At 38.8% G+C, this 19968-nt stretch overlaps 1 pseudogene; it reads right to left on the reverse strand.

The window, feature by feature from the left end:
- LOC138090707 (complement factor H-like) overlaps positions 1 to 17230 on the reverse strand; it is a 34816-nt pseudogene extending 17586 nt beyond the window's left edge.
- Positions 17231 to 19968: the final 2738 nt, after the last annotated feature.

Genomic DNA, 19968 nt, shown 5'->3' on the forward strand with positions numbered 1-19968 from the left:
CCTTTTGCTGTCTGGCATATAGGGTCGTGGTGATCATCTTTCTAAATTCCATATATATTCATTAATATACTGTATTGGTGTTTGTCTTTCTGACTTACATCACTGTATAATAAGCTCCAGTTTCATCCACTTCATTAGAACTGATTCAAATGTGTTCTTTTTAATACTTGTCTAATATTCCTTTGTTTATATGTACCACAGCTTTCTTATCCTTTTTTTCTGCCAATAGGCATCTAGGTTGCTTTCATGTCCTAGCTATTATAAACAGTGCTAGTGTGAACATTGTGGTACACGTGTCTCTTTCAATTCTGGTTTCCTTAGTGTGTATGCCTAGCAGTGGGATTGCTGGGTTGTATGGCAGATCTATTTTCAGTTTTTTAAGAAATCTCCACACTGTTCTCCATAGTGGCTGTACTAGTTTGCATTTCCACCAACAGTGTAAGAGGGTTCACTTTTCTCCAAACCCTCTTCAGCATTTATTGTTTGTAGACTTTTGATAGCAGTCATTTTGACCAGCATGAGATGGTACCTCATTGTGGTTTTGATTTGCATTTCTCTGATACTGAGCGATGTTGAGCATTTTTTCATGTGCTTATTAGCCATCTGAATCGCTTATTTGGAGAAATGTCTGTATATTTTTTGGCCTGCTTTTGGATTGGGTCATTTATTTCTCTGGTATTGAGCTGCATGAGTTGTTTGCATATTTTTGAGACAAGTTCTTTGTCAGTTGCTTTGTTTGCTGTTATTTACTCATACTCTGAAGTCTGTCTTTTCACCTTTATTACAATTTCCTTCGATGTGCAAAAGTTTTTAAGTTTAATTAGGTCCCATTTGTTTATTTTTGCTTCTATTTCCATTACTCTTGAAGGTGGGTCATAGAGAATCTGCTGTGATTTATGTCAGAGAGTGTTTTGTGTAAGTTTTCCTGTAGGAGTTTTATAGTTTCTGTTCTTACATTTAGATCTTTAATCCATTTTGAGTTTATTTTTGTGTATGGTTAGAAAGTGTTCTGGTTTCATTCTTTTACAAATGGTTGATCAGTTTTCCCAGCACCACTTGTTAAAGCGATTGTCTTTTCTCCATTGCATATTTTTGTCTCCTTTATCAAAGATAAGGTCTCCATGGGTGTGTGGATTTATCTCTGGGCTTTCTATTTTGTTCAATTTATCTATATTTCTGGCTTGTGCCAGTACCATACTGTCTTGATTACTGTAGCTTTGTAGTATAGTCTGAAGTCAGTCATGCTGATTCCTCCAGTTCCATTCTTCTTTCTTAAGATTGCTTTGGTTATTTGAGATTCTTTTGTATTTCCATACAAGTTGTTAAATTATTTGTTCTAGTTCTGTGAAAATTGCCTTTGGAGCTTGATAGGCATTACACTGAATCTATAGATTGTTTTGGGTAGTATACTCATTTTCATTATGCTGATTTTTCTGATCCATGAACATGGTGTATTTCTCCATCAATTTGTGTCATCTTTGATATCTTTCATCAGTGTTTTATAGCTTTCTATATATAAGTAGTTTGTTTGTTTAGGTAGACTTACTCCTGAGTATTTTATTCTTTTCATCACAATGGTGAATGGTATAGGAATGCAAGGGATATCTGCGTATTAATTTTATATCCTGCAACTTTACTATATTCATTTCTTAGCCCCAGTAATTTTCTGGTGGTGTCTTTAGGGTTTACTGTGTAGAGAATCATGTCATCTGCAAACAGTGAGAGCTTTACTCCTTCTTTTCCAATCTGAATTCCTTTTATTTCCATTTCTTCTGTAATTGCTCTCACTAAAACTTTCAAAACTATGTTGAATAGTAGTGATGAGAGTGGGAACCATTGCCTTGTTCCTGATCTTAGGGGGAATGCTTTCATTTTTTTGCCATTGAAGAAAATGTTTGCTGTGAGTTTACCATATATGGCTATTATTATGCTGAGGTATGTTCCTTCTATGCCTGCTTTCTGGAGAGTTTTTTTATCATAAATGGATTATGAATTTTTTAAAAAGGCTTTCTTTGCATATATTGAGATAATCATATGGTTTTTATATTTTAATTTGTTAATGTGGTGTATCGCATTGATTGATTTACAAATATTGAAGAAACCTTGCATCCTTGGAATAAAACCCACTTGGTCATGATGTATGATTTTTCTAATATGTTGCTGGATTCTGTTTGCTAGAATTTTGTTGAAGAATTTAGTGTCTATGTTCATCAGTGATACTGGCCTGTAGTTTTCTTTATTTGTGACATCTTTGTCTGGTTTTGGAATTAGGGTGATAGTGACCTCATAGATTGAATTTGGGAGTTTATCTTCCTCTTCAATTTTCTGAAGAATTTGAGTAGGATCAGTTCAGTTCAGTTCAGTTGTTCAGTTGTGTCCGAATCTTTGTGGCCCCATGAACTGCAGCACGCCAGACCTCCCTATCCATCACCACCTCACGGAATTCACCCAAACTCCTGTCCATCGAGTCGGTGATGCCATCCAGCCATCTCATCCTCTGTCATCCCCTTTTCTTCCTGCCCCCAATCCCTCCCAGCATCAGAGTCTTTTCCAATGAGTCAACTCTTCTCATGAGGTGGCCAAAGTATTGGAGTTTCAGCTTTAGCATCAGTCTTTCCAAAGACCAGCACTGATCTCCTTTACAATGGACTGGTTGGATCTCCTTGCAGTCCAAGGGACTCTCAAGAGTCTTCTCCAACACCACAGTTCAAAAGCATCAATTCTTCAGCACTCAGCTTTCTTCACAGTCCAACTCTCACATCCATACATGACCATTGGAAAAACCATAGCCTTGACTAGACGGACATTTTTTGGCAAAATACTGTCTCTTTTGAATATGCTATCTAGCTTGGTCATAACTTTTCTTGCAAGGAGTAAGTGTCTTAATTTCATGGTTGCAATCACCATCTGCAGTGATTTTGGATCCCCCCCAAAATAAAATCTGACACTGTTTCCACTGTTATCCCATCTATTTCCCAAGAAGTGATGGGACCAGATGCCATGACCTTCGTTTTTTGAATGTTGAGTTTTAAGCCAACTTTTTCACTCTCCTCTTTCACTTTAATCAAGAGGCTTTTCAGTTCCTCTTCATTTTCTGCCATAAGGGTGGTGTCATCTGCATATCTGAAGTTATTGATATTTCTCCTGGCAATCTTGATTCCAGATTGTGGTTCTTCCAGCCCAGTGTTTCTCATGATGTACTCTGCACATAAGTTAAATGAGGAGGGTGACAATATACAGCTTTGACATACTCCTTTTCCTATTTGGAACCAGTCTGTTATTCCATGTCCAGTTCTAACTGTTGCTTCCTGACCTGCATATAGGTTTCTCCACAGGCAGGTCAGGTGGTCTGGTATTCCCATCTCTTTCAGAATTTTCCACAGTTTATTGTGATCCACACAGTCAAAGGCTTTGGCATAGTCAAGAAAGCAGAAATAGATGTTTTTCTGGAACTCTCTTGCTTTTTCCCATATCCAGCAGATGTTGGCAATTTGATCTCTCGTTCCTCTGTCTTTTCTAAAACCAGCTTGAACATCTGGAAGTTTATGGTTCATGTATTGCTGAAGTCTGGCTTGGAGAATTTTGAGCATTACTTTACTAGCGTGTGAGATGAATGCAATTGTGTGGTAGTTTGAGCATTCTTTGGTATTGCCTTTCTTTGGGATTATAATGAAAACTGACCTTTTCCAGTCCTGTGGCCACTGCTGAGTTTTCCAAATTTGCTGTCATGCTGAGTGCATAGCTTTCACAGCATCATCTTTCAGGATTTGAAAGAGCTCAACTGGAATTCCATCACTTCCACTAGCTTTCTTCATAGTGATGCTTTCTAAGGCCCACCTGACCTCGCATTCCAGGATGTCTGACTCTAGGTGAGTGATCACACCATCATGATTATCTTGGTCATGAAGATCTTTTTTTGTACAATTCTTCTGTGTGTTATTGCCACCTAGGTTATAGCTTTTCCCTAAAGTTTTGGTAGAATTCACCTGCGAAGCCATCTGGGCCTTGGATTTTGTTTGCTGAAAGATTTTTTTATTCCATTTTCTATTTCTGTGCTTGTGATGGGTCTGTTAAGACCATGTATTTCTTCCTGCTTCAGCGTTGAAAGATTCTACTTTTCTAAGAATTCATCCATTTCTCCCAAGTTGTCGATTTTATTGGCATATAGTTGCTAATAGCAGTCTCTTATTATCCTTTTTATTTCTGTGTTGTCTGTTATGATCTCTCCATTTTTATTTCTAATTTTGTTGATTTGATTCTTCTTTCTTTTTTTTTTTTCCTTAATGAGTCTGGATAATGGTTTCTCTCCTTTATTTATCACCTCAAAGAGCCAGCTTTTAGTTTTGCTGATTTTTGGTATAGTCTCCTTTGTTTCTTTTTCATTTATTTCTGCCCTAATTTTTATGATTTTTTTCCTTCTACTAAAACTGGGGTTCTTAATTTCTTCTTTTTCTAGTTGCTTTAAGTGCCAAATTAGATTATTCATTTAGCTTTTCTCTTCTTTCTTGAGGCAAGATGTAATGCTATGAACCTTCACCTTGGTACTACTTTTATTGAATTCCATAAGTTTGGGGCTGTTGTGTTTTTGTTTTCATTTGTTTCTGTGCATATTTTGATGTCCTTGTTAATTTTTTCCATGATTTGTTGATTTTTCAGAAGCATGTTATTTAGCCTCCATATGTTGTTATTTTTAATACTTTTTGTCCTGCAGTTAACATCTAATATTAGTGCATTGTGATCAGAAAAGATTCTTGGAATGATTTCCATTTTCTTGAATTTACTAATGCTAGATTTATGCTATATCAGGATGTGATCTGTCCTGGAGAATGTTCTGTCTTCACTTGCAAAAAAGGTGAAATTCATTGCTTGGGGGTGAAATGTCCAATAGATATTAATTAGGACTAACTGTTCCACTGTATCATTTAAAGCTTGTGTTTCCTTGATAATTTTCTGTTTAGTTGATCTAACCATAGGTGTGGGTGGGGTATTAAAGTCTCCCACTATTGTTATGTTACTGTTAAAACCCCCTTTCATACTTGTTAACATTTGCCTTTGGTATTGCGGTGCCTCTATGTTGGCTGCATATATATTTATAATTGTGTTATCCTCTTCTTGGATTGATCCTTTGATCATTAGGTAGTGTTTTTCAGAATAAAATGTAAAGTTAAAAGTTACAATCCAATCCAGAGAACACACCTTATGTCTCAAATCAAAAGGACTTGAGAGAGCCTTGAGTCTTTATCACCAAACACAAGAATTTGGGGCTATTGGTAATACTAGTTTCTACTGAATAATATGAAATCCTATTTGAAAATTAGACAAATTTGTGAATGGGGTGCTATTTTCACTTTCAACATTTTAATGTTTCTTTTTTTATGTATACCTTCTATAAAAATAGTTGTGGACATTTCCATAAGCTAAATTTTCCATACAACTTATGTTTTCATAGAGAAAACTATAGATTGTTTAAATGTTTATCAATAAAAGAATGTTGAAAAGAAAAAGAAAAAGTTGCCTGTGACAGATTCATGTTGATGTATGGCAAAATCAATACAATATTGTAAAGTAATTATCCTCCAATTAAAATAAATAAATTTATATTTTTTAAAAAAGTTATTGTTTTTCTTCAAAAGTTCATTTCTCATTGAACACAAACCTCCACTCCAAAAAGAAATAGTGTAGTTATGGAATATGGAGAGACTTCAAAAGGCATGAAGGAACATTTGGGATGATGAAAATATTCTACATCTTGATTATAGAGTAACTGTATAGATGTATTGGGAAGGAAACGGAAACTTCCTCCAGTATTCTTGCCTGGGAAATACCACGGACAGAGAAGCTTGGCAGGCTACCCTCCATGGGATCACAAGAGTTGGACACAGCCTGTCACGACATAACTATATATATTTTATGAGACTCATCATGTTGCATATTTAGAATAGACAGGTTAAACATGTCTTCTCTGTAAGGGTAATGGGAAGTTCCGCAGAGCTCTAGGTGGGGGAAAATAGGACTTTAGAATTCTCCAAAGAAACTAAAAGACCAAGGCAATAATAGAAGAGCATTTTCATAAAAGTGAAGAAAAGAAAATGAAAACCAAGAGTTTTATATCCATACAACCAGGCAGCCAAGTATTACACAACAGAAAATATTTTTAATTGTGCAAGAACTCATAGGACACTATTGATCTACAGATGCACACATTCCGTGGCTTTAGCTACATGCTTAGTCACCCAGTCGTGTCTGACTTTTGCTATCCTTTGGATTTTAGCCCGCCAGTCTCCTCTGTCCATGAGATTTTCTAGGCAAGAATAAAGGTGAGGATTTCCATTTCCTCCACAGAATCTTCACAAACCAGGAATCAAACTAGTATTTCCTGTGTCTCCTGCACTGCAGGCAGATTCTTTAAACGTTGAGCCATCAAGGAACTGCCTCCATGCATGTAAGGGGCACCTTAAATATGGAATCTACATTATTCCACCTGAATGAAGAGTTTGAAAAAATAGAAAGAAGAGATAAGAAAGCATCCTTAAGTGAACAATGCAAAGAAATAGAGGAAAGCAATAGAATGATAAAGACTAAAGATCTTTTCAAGAAAATTAGAGATACAAAAGGAACATTTCATGCAAATATGGGCACTGAAGGATAGAAAGAGTTGGACCTAATAGAAGCAGAAGATATTAAGAAGAGGTGGCAGGAATACATAGAAAATCTGTACAAAAATACAAAAAACCTTGAATAGCCAAAGCAATCTTGAGAAAGAGAATGGAACTGGAGGAATCAACCTGCCTGACTTCAGGCTCTACTACAAAGCCACAGTCAACAAGACAGTATGGTACTGGCACAAAGACAGAAATATAGATCAATGGAACAACATAGAAAGCCCAGAGATAAATCCACAAACCTGTGGACACCTTATCTTCAACAAAGGAGGCAAGAATATACAATGGAGTAAAGACAATCTCTTTAACAAGTGGTGCTGGACAAAGTGATCAACCACTTGTAAAAGAGTAAAACTAGAATACTTTACACCATACACAAAAATAAACTCAAAATAGATTAAAGATCTAAACATGAGACCAGAAACTATAAAACTCCTAGAGGAGAACATAGGCAAAACACTCTCCGACATACATCACAGCAGGATCCTCTATGATCCACCTCCCAGAATTCTGGAAATAAAAGCAAAAATAAACAAATGGGATCTAATTAAAATTAAAAGCTTCTGCACAACAAAGGAAACTATAAGCAAGGTGAAAAGACAGCCTTCAGAATGGGAGGAAATAATAGCAAATGAAGCAACTGACAAACAACTAATCTCAAAAATACACAAGCAACACCTGCAGCTCAATTCCAGAAAAATAAAAGACCCAATCAAAAAATGGGCCAAAGAACTAAATAGACATTTCTCCAAAGAAGACATACAGATGGCTAACAAACACATGAAAAGATGCTCAACATCACTCATTATCAGAGAAATGCAAATCAAAACCACAATGAGGTACCATTTCACACCAGTCAGAATGGTTGTGATCCAAAAGTCTACAAGCAATAAATGCTGGAGAGGGTGTGGAGAAAAGGGAACTGTCTTACACTGTTGGTAGGGATGCAAACTAGTACAGCCACTATGGAGAACAGTATGGAGATTCCTTAAAAAATTGGAAATAGAACTGCTTTATGACCCAGCAATCCCCCTGCTGGGCATACACACCCAGGAAACAAGAATTGAAAGAGACACATGTACCTCAATGTTCATCGCAACACTGTTTATAATAGCCAGGACATGGAAGCAACCTAGAAGCAACCTAGATGTCCATCAGCAGATGAATGGATAAGGAAGCTGTGGTACATATACACAATGGAGTATTACTCAGCCATTAAAAAGAATACATTTGAATCCATTCTAATGAGGTGGATGAAACTGAAGCTGATTATACAGAGTGAAGTAAGCCAGAAAGGAAAGCACTAATACAGTATACTAACACATATATATGGAATTTAGAAAGATGGTAACGATAACCCTGTTTGCGAGACAGCAAAAGAGACACAGATGTATAAAACAGTCTTTTGGACTCTCTGGGAGAGGGAGAAGGTGGGATGATTTGGGAGAATGGCATTGAAACATGTATAATATCCTGTAAGAAACGAATTGCCAGTCTAAGTTCAATGCAGGATACAAGATGCTTGGGGCTGGTGCAGTGGGATGACCCAGACAGATGGTATAGGGAGGGAGGTGGGAGGGGGTTCAGGATTGGGAACACGTGTACACTCGTGGTGGATTCATGTTGATGTATGGCAAAACCAATACAGTATTGTAAAGAAAAATAAAGTTAAAAAAAAAAAAAACTTAAAAAAAGGTCTTAATGAACCAGATAACCATGATGGTGTGATCACTCACCTAGAGCCAGAAATCCTGTAGTGTGAAGTCAAGTGGGCCTGAAGAAGCATTACTGCAAACAAAGCTAGTGGAGTTGATGGAGTTCCAGCTGTGCCATTTCAAATCCTAAAAGATAATGCCAATAAAGCACTGCACTCAATATGCCAGCTAATTTGGAAAACTCAGCAGAGGCCCCAGGACTGGAAAAGGTCAGTTTTCTTTCTAACCTCAAAGAAGGACAATGCCATAGAATATTTAAACTATCACATAACTATGTTCATTTCACATATTGTCAATATAATGCTCAAAATCTTTCAAGCTAAGCTTCAACAGTATGTGAACTGAACTGAGACTTCCAGATCTGTAAGCTGGATTTAGAAAAGGCAGAAGAACCAGAGATCAAATTGCCAGCATCCGTTGGATCATAGATAAAGCAAGGGAATTCCAGAAAAACATATACTTCTGCTTCATTGACTACACTAAAGCCTTTGACTTTGTGGATCACAACAAACTGGAAAATTCAGGAGACAGGCATTCCAGACCACCTTGGAAACCTGTACGCAGGTCAAGAAGCAATATTTAGAACAAGACATGGAACAATGAGCCAGTTCCAAATTGAGATATGAGTACATCAAGGCTGCATATTGTCACCATGTTATTTAACTTTATGTGGAGTACATCATGTGAAATGCTGGGATGGATGACTCACAAACTGAAATCAAGATTGCCAGATAAATATTAACAACCTCAGATGTGCCGATGACACCAGCTCTTTGCAGAGAGCCAAGATGCACTGAAGAATCTCTTGATGAAGGTGAAATAATAGAGTGAAAATGCTGGCTTAAACCTCAGCATGAAAAAGCTAAGATTCTGGCATCCAGTCCCATCACTTCATGAGAAATAGATGGGGAAACAATGGAAATAGAGACAGATTTCATTTTTGAGGACTCAAAAATCACTGACAAGAGTTACTGCAGTCTCAAAATTAAAAAGAAAAAAAAAAAAAACCCTGCTCCTTGGAAGAAAAACTATGACAAATGTAGACAGAATTTTAAAAAACATCACTTTGTCAAAAAAGACCTATATATTCAAGCTATGGTTTTTCCAGTAATCATGTACGGATGTGAGAGGTGGATCATAAAGGAGGCTGTGCACCAAAGAATTGATGCTTTCAAATAGTGGTGTTCTCCTGAGAGTCTCTTGAAGGGCGATGAAATGAAACCAGTTAATCCTAAAGGAAATATACCTTGTATATTCATTGGAAAGACTGATGCTGAAGCTGAAGCTCCAATACTTGGGCCACCTGATGTGAAGAGCTAACTCACTGGAAAAGACCTTGATGTTGAGAAAGATTGAGGAAAGGAGGAGAAGGGTTTGACAGAGGATGAGATGGTTGGATGGCATCATTGACCCAATGGGTATGAGTTTGAGCAAATTCCTAGAGATAGTGAGAGACAAGAAAGCCTGGTGAGGTGCTGTCCAAGGGGTTGCAAATAGTGGGACACAAATGACTGAACAACAAAACGAAGCTTAATCCACCAGATGGCACTGTTCAGTTTCTAAGGTAGGTTTTTGTTTTTTTTTTTAATTATTTCATGGGTAAGGTAAGAAGGGGCCTTGAAGATTCTGAGACTCTTTTTGCTTTAATATACATTTCAAAAGGTGATGTGGGAAATGGGCAATATCATGATATTAAACATTTTGTATATTTTTTCACAGCTGAGACTGAAATAAGAACTGGGGCATGGATAGACTTTTATTTGTATGAATTAAATATTCTGCAAAGTAGAAAGAATGTAACTAAATCATGGCAAGAGTAGGAAGAGATGAATGGAATAAAAACACTGACCACTGAGAAGTAGGTGAGTGTTCAAACATTCCACTTAACAACTGGTAGTAAGATGTCAAAAGGTGGAGTATAATGAAAACAGGAATGGTGTTCTATGAAATGTACTATACAGGTTTAGACATATAGAAAAGGCACAAAACTTTTGCAGATAACAAAGTAAATGTAAAAGCACAAAAGGAAAGAGGAGTGTATATATTTCAACATAAGATGCTATAGCAGTTTCCACCAAACATGAGTCATATTTATAAGCATGTACAGTGTGATATTATCTATTAAAGAAAGGGTCCTTCAATTGACTTAACCTTATTCTGTCCATATACAAGGAGCATGTCTAATCAGAGTGACCTAGGAAACTAAACCTGATTTATGCACTGCAATTGGCCAGGCTTGGAGGAGAAAGAGACAGGGAGAGATGTGGAGAGTGAGACAGAGTATTATGAAGTAAGATAGAATTGAGATTTAACAAGAACTTTTTGGGCTCCAAAATCACTGCAGATGGTGATTGCAGCCATGAAATTAAAAGACGCTTACTTCTTGGAAGGAAATTTATGACCACCCTAGATAGCCTATAGAAAAGCAGAGACATTACTTTGCCAACAAAGGTCCATCAAGTCAAGGCTATGGTTTTTCCAGTGGTCATGTATGGACGTGAGAGTTGGACTGTGAAGAAACCTGAGTGCCGAAAAATTGATGCTTTTGAACTGTGGTGTTGGAGAAGACTCCTGAAAGTCCCTTGGACTGCAAGGGGATTCAACCAGTCCATTCTAAAAGAGATCAGTCCTGGGTGTTCATTGGAAGGACTGATGCTGAAGCTGAAACTCCAGTACTTTGGCCACCTCATGCAAAGTGTTGACCTATTGGAAAAGACCCTGATTTTGGGAGGGATTGGGGGCAGGAGGAGAAGGAGATGACAGAGGATGAGATGGCTGGATGGCATCACTGACTCGATGGATGTGAGTCTGAGTGAACTTCGGGAGTTGGTGATGGACAGGGAGGCCTGGCGTGCTGTGATGCATGGGGTCGCAAAGAGTGGGACACGACTGAGCGACTGAACTGAAATGAATGGAACAAACGGCTCAGCAGGTAAAGAATCCACCTGCAATGCACGAGACACAGGAGATGCATGGTGGATCCCTGGCTCAGGAAGATCCCCTGGAGGAGGGCATGGCAGTCCACTGCAGTACTCTTGCCTGAAGAATTCCATGGACAGAGGAGCCTGGTAGGCTACTGTCCATGAGGTTGCAAGGAGTCTGAGAGAACTGAGAGAATAAGCTCACGGCCAAGCACACAGAGAAACAAAGGACACTGCACAATGCAAAAAGTCCAAATCACAATAAAGACTTACCAGGTTGGGAAACTTGTGCTAGATCCAGAAACACGAGGTTCTACTGCTCCTGGATGTACCTTCATCTTGCAACCACCCCTCTGTTGTTGGAGATACGGTTTTGCAGTTAGTTCTGGGTCTAGAGAAGAAGAGGAACAAGCTAGCAGGAATCTAACAGGATTTTCCCTCTGGATCACCAGATCTCCACGTGGAGATCTCTCACCAGATCTCTGTCTCTAACTACTGTGGGCAACTGCCTCACTGGTGGAGCTGGAGAAATCTTCTGGTTTCTGATTTCCCACTCCAACCTATGGGCAAAACTCAGAGAAGACCTAAAAATCAAAAGAATCTGAAACATAGTTTATAAGCGCTAACCTCTACGAGGGCATAGCAGTGTGTAGAAGGTGGATGTGGTGCTTGACAACACCAGTAAATAATCAGTGTAGTTCACCATTGTCCACCACAATAACAACAATGATGCTTCTACATAACAATACTAAATCTGTCTCCTAAAATGAAGATTCCTTTGTTCTCTTTCTATAGGCTGAAGTTAAAACTTCCAAGAGTCAAATTATTTATATTTGGTGACATTATTATCTTTTTAATTTAGTCACAACTCCACATAGGTGTCTTGTATTTTGAAAAAGGGATTGGCTTTTCTTTAAAACCATAAAGTCAAAGAGGAAAATGTAGTTAAAAATTTACAAGTATGTTTATAAGAATCAAACTAGAAAGCACAATGAAACAATCCTCAAAGCAGACCCAAAAAGTAGACTCTGTTGAAATTATAAATTTGTTTTTATACACCTGATAATATATCTGCCTTGTCTTCAGCTGGCAATGAAAAAGTCCATGTCCCTTACCTTGTGGGGTTAACCTAAACTTCATTTCCAAGTGGTCAGAATCTAGAGGGATCTCACACTTAATCGGTTCCTGCTGTCTTCTATTAACCTTTATAGGAGCATGGAAAAGTGCAAAGGAGAAGCCTCAGAGAATATCCTTATCCAAATATAGTTTCCTGCCCACATCATGTAGCAATAGACAATGACCGTTTGGTGGCTGAGTTCAATGTCCCCAGCCTGTATTCACATCGATCTCTATGCCTGACAGTTCAATGACATAAGAGGCTTAAGATAACAGATAGTTACTTTCCACTTCCAGGAAAGGGAAATATCCACTTTTCTGGTGAAAAGACATTATACTATGACCTAAACCTTGCACTTTGGCAGAATAAGAATTTGTAAGCCTGGAAAAAGAATGTTATTAGTGATTGCACATCTTAACAAATGCAACAAAATTATAATCAACACAACCTAACACTAATACTCAGTTTAAAAAAAAAAAAAAAGAGGAAGAAAGAAATAAAAGAAATCAAGTTCTTTCAAAGACAAATAGAAATTTTCTTTTTTCAATCAATTTATAGATATTGATATGATACAGTGCCAATATGTACCATCCCAACAAATTTGCAACAATGTTAGGGTTTGTGATATTGTGATTTTCAATTGAAAAAGATATAGTTGGTCTTTGTCCCCGTTTTGGGCACAGAACTCCAGAAACTCTTGGAATTTCCTATATGTCTTTTGTTATGTTAATACAGTGACTTTGGCAAATCTTCTAATGATGGAGGCTAGTTGTTCGGGGAAACAACCATATGACTAGATGGTTGAAACAACGATCCTACCCTCCTGATGTCCAGCAAAGGGCAAAGGACTGGAGGTTTCATCAGTTAGCAATGGTGAATAAATAAATTATTTATGCCCATGTAGTGATGCATTGTTTTTGCTTTGGCTCCATCCCTTCATTCTTTCTGGAGTTATTTCTCCTCTGATCTCCAGTAGCATATTGGGCACCTAATGACCTGGGGAGTTCCTCTTTTGGTATCCTATCATATTGTCTTTTCACACTGTTCATGGGGTTCCCAAGGCAAGAATACTGAAGTGGCTTGCCATTCCCTTCTCCAGTGGACCACGTTCTGTCAGTTGTGGATGTGACTGGTGATAGAAGCAAGATCTGATGCTGTAAAGAGCAATATTGCATAGGAACCTGGAATGTCAGGTCCATGAATCAAGGCAAATTGGAATTGGTCAAACATGCAATGGTGAGGGTGAACGTTGACATTCTAGGAATCAGCGAACTAAAATGAACTGGAATGGGTGAATTTAACTCAGATGACCATTATATCTACTACTGCAGGCAGGAATCCCTCAGAAGAAATGGAGTAGCCATCATGGTCAACAAGAGTCCGAAATGCAGTACTTGGATGCAGTCTCAAAAATGACAGAATGATCTCTGTTCATCTCCAAGCCAAACCATTCAATATCACAGTTATCTAAGTCTATGCCCCAACCAGTGATGCTGAAGAAGCTGAAGTTGAACGGTTGTATGAAGACCTACAAGACCTTTGAGAACTAATAACCAAAAAAGATGTCCTTTTCATTATAGGGGACTGGAATGCAAAAGTAGGAAGTCAAGAAACACCTGGAGTAACAGGCAAATTTGGCCTTGGAATGCGGAATGAAGCAGGGCAAAGACTAATAGAGTTTTGCCAAGAAAATGCACTGGCCGTAGCAAACACCCTCTTCCAACAACACAAGAGAAGACTCTACACTTGGACATCACCAGATGGTCAACACCGAAGTCAGATTGATTATATTCTTTGCAGCCAAAGATGGAGAAGCTCTATACAGTCAACAAAAACAAGACCAGGAGCCGACTGTGGCTCAGATCATGAACTCCTTATTACCAAATTCAGACTCAAATTGAAGAAAGTAGGGAAAACCACTAGACCATTCAGGTATGACCTAAATAAAATCCCTTATGATTATACAGTGGAAGTGAGAAATAGATTTAAGGGCCTAGATCTGATAGATAGGGTGCCTGATGAACTATCGAATGAAGCTCGTGACATTGTGCAGGAGACAGGGATCAAGATCATCCCCATGGAAAAGAAATGCGAAAAAGCAAAATGGCTGTCTGAGGAGGCCTTACAAATAGCTGTGAAGAGAAGAGAGTGAAAAGCAAAGGAGAAAAGGAACCATATAGGCATCTAAATGCAGAGTTCCAAAGAATAGCAAGAAGAGATAAGAAAGCCTTCTTCAGCGATCAATGCAAAGAAATAGAGGACAACAGATTGGGAAAGACTAGAGATTTCTTCAAGATGATTAGAGATACCAAGGGAACATTTCATGCAAAAATGGGCTCGATAAAGGACAGAAATGGTATAGACATAACAGAAGCAGAAGATATTAAGAAGAGGTGGCAAGAATACACAGAAGAACTATATAAAAAAGATCTTCACGACCCAGATAGTCATGATGATGTGATCACTAATCTAGAACCAGACATCTTAGAATGTGAAGTGAAGTGGGCGTTAGAAAGCATCACTACGAACAAAGCTAGTGGAGGTGATGGAATTCCAGCTGAGCTCTTTCAAATCCTGAAAGATGATGCTGTGAAAGTGCTGCACTCAATATGCCAGCAAATTTGGAAAATGCAGCAGTGCTCACAGGACTGGAAAAGGTCCGTTTTCATTCCAATTCCAAAGAAAGGCAATGCCAAAAAATGCTCAAACTACCACACAATTGCACTCATCTCACATGCTAGTGAAGTAATGCTCAAAATTCTCCAAGCCAGGCTTCAGCAATACGTGAACTGTGAACTCCCTGACGTTCAAGCTGGTTTTAGAAAAGGTAGAAGAACCAGAGATCAAATTGCCAACATGCGCTGCATCATGGAAAAAGCCAGAGAGTTCCAGAAAAACATCTATTTCTGCTTTACTGACTATGCCGAAGACTTTGACTGTGTGGATCACAATAAACTGTGGAAAATTCTGAAAGAGATGGGAATACCAGACCACCTGACCTGCCTCTTAAGAAATCTGTATGCAGGTCAGGAAGCAACAGTTAGAACTGGACATGGAACAACAGACTGGTTCCAAATAGGAAAAGGAGTATGTCAAGGCTGTATAATGTCACCCCACTTATTTAACTTATATGCAGAGTACATTATGAGAAACGCTGGACTGGAAGAAACACAAGCTGGAATCAAGATTGCTGGGAGAAATATCAATAACCTCAAATGTGCAGATGACATCACCCTTTTGGCAGAAAGTGAAGAGGAACTAAAAAGCCTCTTGATGAAAGTGAAAGAGGAGAGCGAAAAAGTTGGCTTAAAGCTCAACATTCAGAAAACTAAGATCATGGCATCTGGTCCCATCACTTCATGGGAAATAGATGGGGAAAGAGTGGAAACAGTGTCAGGCTTTATTTTTTTGGGCTCCAGAATCACTGCAGATGGTGACTGCAGGCATGAAATTAAAAGACGCTTACTCCTTGGAAGAAAAGTTATGACCAACCTAGATAGCATATTCAAAAGCAGAGACATTACTTTGCCGACTAAGGTCCATCTAGTCAAGGCTATGATTTTTCCTGTGGTCATGTATGGATGTGAGAGTTGGACTGTGAAGAAGGCTGAGCGCCGAAGAATTGATGCTTTTGAACTGTGGTGTTGGAGAAGACTCCTGAGAGTCCCTTGGACTGCAAGGAGATCCAACCAGTCCATTCTGAAGATCAACCCTGGGATTTCTTTGGAAGGAATGAGCTAAAGCTGAAACTTCAGTACTTTGGCCACCTCATGCGAAGAGTTGACTCATTGGAAAAAACTCTGATGCTGGGAGGGATTGTGGGCAAGAGTAGAAGGGGACAACTGAGGATGAGATGGTTGGATGGCATCACGGACTCGATGGACTTGAGTCTGAGTGAACTCCAGGAGATGGTGATGAACAGGGAGGCCTGGCGTGCTACGATTCATGGGGTCCCAAAGAGTGGAACACGACTGAGTGACTGAACTGAACTGAGTGATGCATTAGTCTGAGAACCTCCAGGACTCATAGCTTAGAGGAACTGGAATTGTGGCGCCCTGGAAGAGCATGGAAGCTCTGAACTTGGTAGGCTCCTGATGTCTTCTATTAACTTCTATCACACCTTGACCTTGGCCTCCCTTCCATCTGGCTGGTCATGAGTTAATCCAATGAGTTTCTTTTGAGTTCCATGGGCCACACTAGCAAAATAACTGAACCTGAAGATGAAATTGTAGCTACCTCCAATCTTAATGATTAGACCAGAAGTGCAGAGTCACATGGATTTATCATTGGCTTCTGAAGTGGGCAGGGAGGCATGTTTGTGGGACTGAGCCCTTAACCTCTGGGATCTGAGCTGTTTCAGGTAGATGGTATTAGTATGTACTAAATTGTAGAATACTCAGCTTGTGTTGGAGAATTGCTTGGAGGTATGGAAAAATACATACACATCATGATAGAAAAGATCATCAAAATACTTGAATAGTGTATTTCAGTTGAGATAACAAATAGACTTGTCCTCAGTGGGAATAAACTTACAGCTAAGTGTGTAACTGAAAATGTTCAATTTCACGAAGTGAACTTTTGACAGTTTCAATTAATCTTCTTGTCTTCCCTCCCACTGTTTCCTTCATATGCGGTTGTTGTGGTTGTTGTTGTTCAGTCACTCAGTCGTGTCTGACTCTTTGCAACCCCATGGACTGCAGCATACCTGGCTTCCCTGTCCTTCCTAAGTACCATTTACTAACTTGACACCTGTTTAGGTTTGTTGTAACTCTCTTTAAAGAAGCAAGCATGTTTTAATTTTATGGGTGCAGTCATCGAGATAGTGTACTGAAAGCAGAGACATCAGATTCCTGACAAAGGCCCATTTAGTCAAAGCTATGGTTTTTCCAGTAGTCATGGATGGATCTGAGAGTTGCACCATAAAGAAAGTTGAGCACTGAGGAAATGATGCTTTTGAATTGCAGTGCTGGAGAAGACTCTTGAGAGTCATTGCAGTGTAAGATCAAACCAATCAATTGTAAAGGAAATCAATCCTGAATATTCATTGGAAGGAGTGATGCTGAAGCTGAAGCTCCAGTACTCTGGCCACATGATGCAAAGAGCTGACTCATTGGAAAAGACCCTGATGCTGAGAAAGATTGAAGACAAAAGAAGGGGGCAGCAGAGGATGAGACGGGTTAGATAGCATCATAGACTGAATGGACATGAAAGACTTCAGGTGACAGTAGAGGACGGAGGAGCCTGGCGTGCTACAGTCCATGGGGTCACAGAGTCAGACACTGGTTAGTGATTGATCAACAGCAAACCTGACACCTGACCTTGTGTGAGTAACTGAACTGTGCCACTTCTTAAAGTTTTAGGGGAGAACTTCCTGCTTATTTTCTTTTTTAAAAATATTTATTTGTTTTAAGTGATTGATGATTGCATTACAATATTGGCTTGAATCTGTCATACATCAACATGAATTAACCATAGTTGTACATATATCCCCTCCCTCGTGAATCTCCCTCCCACCTCTCACCCATTCCCACCACATCTAGGTTATCACAGAGCCCTGGTTTAGTGTTCCCTGAGTCATATAGCAAATTCCTGTTGGTATCTGTTTACATATGTTAGTGTATATGCATCCATGCTGCTCTCTCCATTCATCACCCTCTCCCTCTTCTCCCCCACCCTTGTCCATAAGCCTGTTCTCTATGTCTGTATCTCCATTGCTGCTCTGTGAACAAGTTCATCAGTACCATGCTTATAAGTACATTAATATACAATATAGGTTTTTCTCTTTCTGACTTACTTCACTCTGTATAATAGACTCTAGGTTCTTCCACCTCATCAGAACTGACTCAAATGCACTCATTTTTATGACTGAGTAGTATTCCATTGTATATATGCACCATAGTTTCTTTGTCTATTAAACCGTCAATGGATATCTAGCTTGTTTGCATGCATTGTCTATTATATATAGTGCTACAATGAACACTGGGGTACAGGTTTATTTTTTGTTTTGATTTATTCAGGGTATATGCCTAGTAGTGGTATTGCTAGGTCATAGGGTGGTTTTATTCCTAGTTTTATTTTAAGGAATGTCCATACTATCTTCCATAGTGGCTGTGTCAATTTACATTCCCACCAGAAGTGCAGAAGTGTTCCCTTTCTCCAGACCCTCTTCAACACTTCTTTATGAATTTTTTGATTATGGCCATTTGGTCTGGTGTGAGGTGATATCTCATAGTAGCTTTGATTAGCATGTCTCTAATAATGAGTGATGTTCATGGGTTTTTTGATGCTTTTGAACTGCGGTGTTGGAGAAGACTTTTGAGAGTCCCATGGACTACAAGGAGATCCAACCAGTCCATTCTAAAGGAGATCAGTCCTGGGTGTTCTTTGGAAGGAATGATGCTAAAGCTGAAACTCCAGTACTTTGGCCACTTCATGTGAAGAGTTGATTCATTGGAAAAGTCTCTGATGCTGGGAGGGATTGAGGGCAGGAGGAAAACAGGATGACAGAGGAAGAGATGGCTGGATGGCATCACCAACTCGATGGACATGAGTTTGAGTGAACTCTGGGAGTTGATGATGGACAGGGAGGCCTGGCATGCTGCAATTCATGGGGTCGCAAAGAGTCGCACACGACTGAGTGACTAAACTGAACTGAACTGAACTGAGGTCTTCTTTGGGGAAATGTTTGTTTAGGTCTTCTACCCACTTTCTGATGGGCTTGTTTGTTTTTCTGGTATTGAGTTGTATGAGCTACTTGCATATTTTGGAAATTAATAATTTAGCAATTGTTTCCTTTGCTATTATTTTGTTCTATCCTGAGGGTTGTCTTTTCACTTTGTTTATAGATTCCTTTGCTGTGAAAAATCTTATAAGTTTAACTAGGTCCCACTTATTTATTTTTTGGTTTTATTTCCATTATTTTAGGAGGTGAGTCATGAAAGATCATGCTGTGATTTATGTCATACAGTATTCTGTTTATGTGTTCTTCTAAGAGTTTTATAGTGTCTGATCTTAAATTGAAAACATTTAGTTTTTATCCATTTTGTGTTTATCTTTGTGTATAGTGTTATGAAGTGTTCTAATTTCATTCTTCTGCACATTGTTGTCCAGTTCTTCCAGCATCAGTTATTGGAGAACTATTATTTTTTCCCATTGTATATTCTTGCCTCCTTTTTCAGAGATAAGGTGCCCATGGATGCAGGGGTTTATCTCTCAGCTTTCGATCTTGTTCCATTGGTCTATCCTTCTGTTTTTGTGCCAGTGCCATGCTCTTTGGATGACTATAGATTTGTACTATAGTCTGAAATTACATAAGTTGATTCCTCTAGCTCTATTCTTCATTCTTTTTTTTAAATTTATTTATTTTAGTTGGAGGCTAATTACTTTACAATATTGTAGCGGTTTTTGTTATACACTGTCATGAATGAGCCATGGGTTTACATGTGTTCCCCATCCTGAACCCCCCTGACACCTCCCTCCCATCCCCTCCCTCTGTGTCATCCCAGTGCACCAGCCCTGAATACCCTGTCTCATGCATCAAACCTGGACTGATG

Source organism: Capricornis sumatraensis, chromosome 14, assembly GCF_032405125.1.
Source record: "Capricornis sumatraensis isolate serow.1 chromosome 14, serow.2, whole genome shotgun sequence".
NCBI classification, from domain to species: Eukaryota; Metazoa; Chordata; class Mammalia; order Artiodactyla; family Bovidae; genus Capricornis; species Capricornis sumatraensis.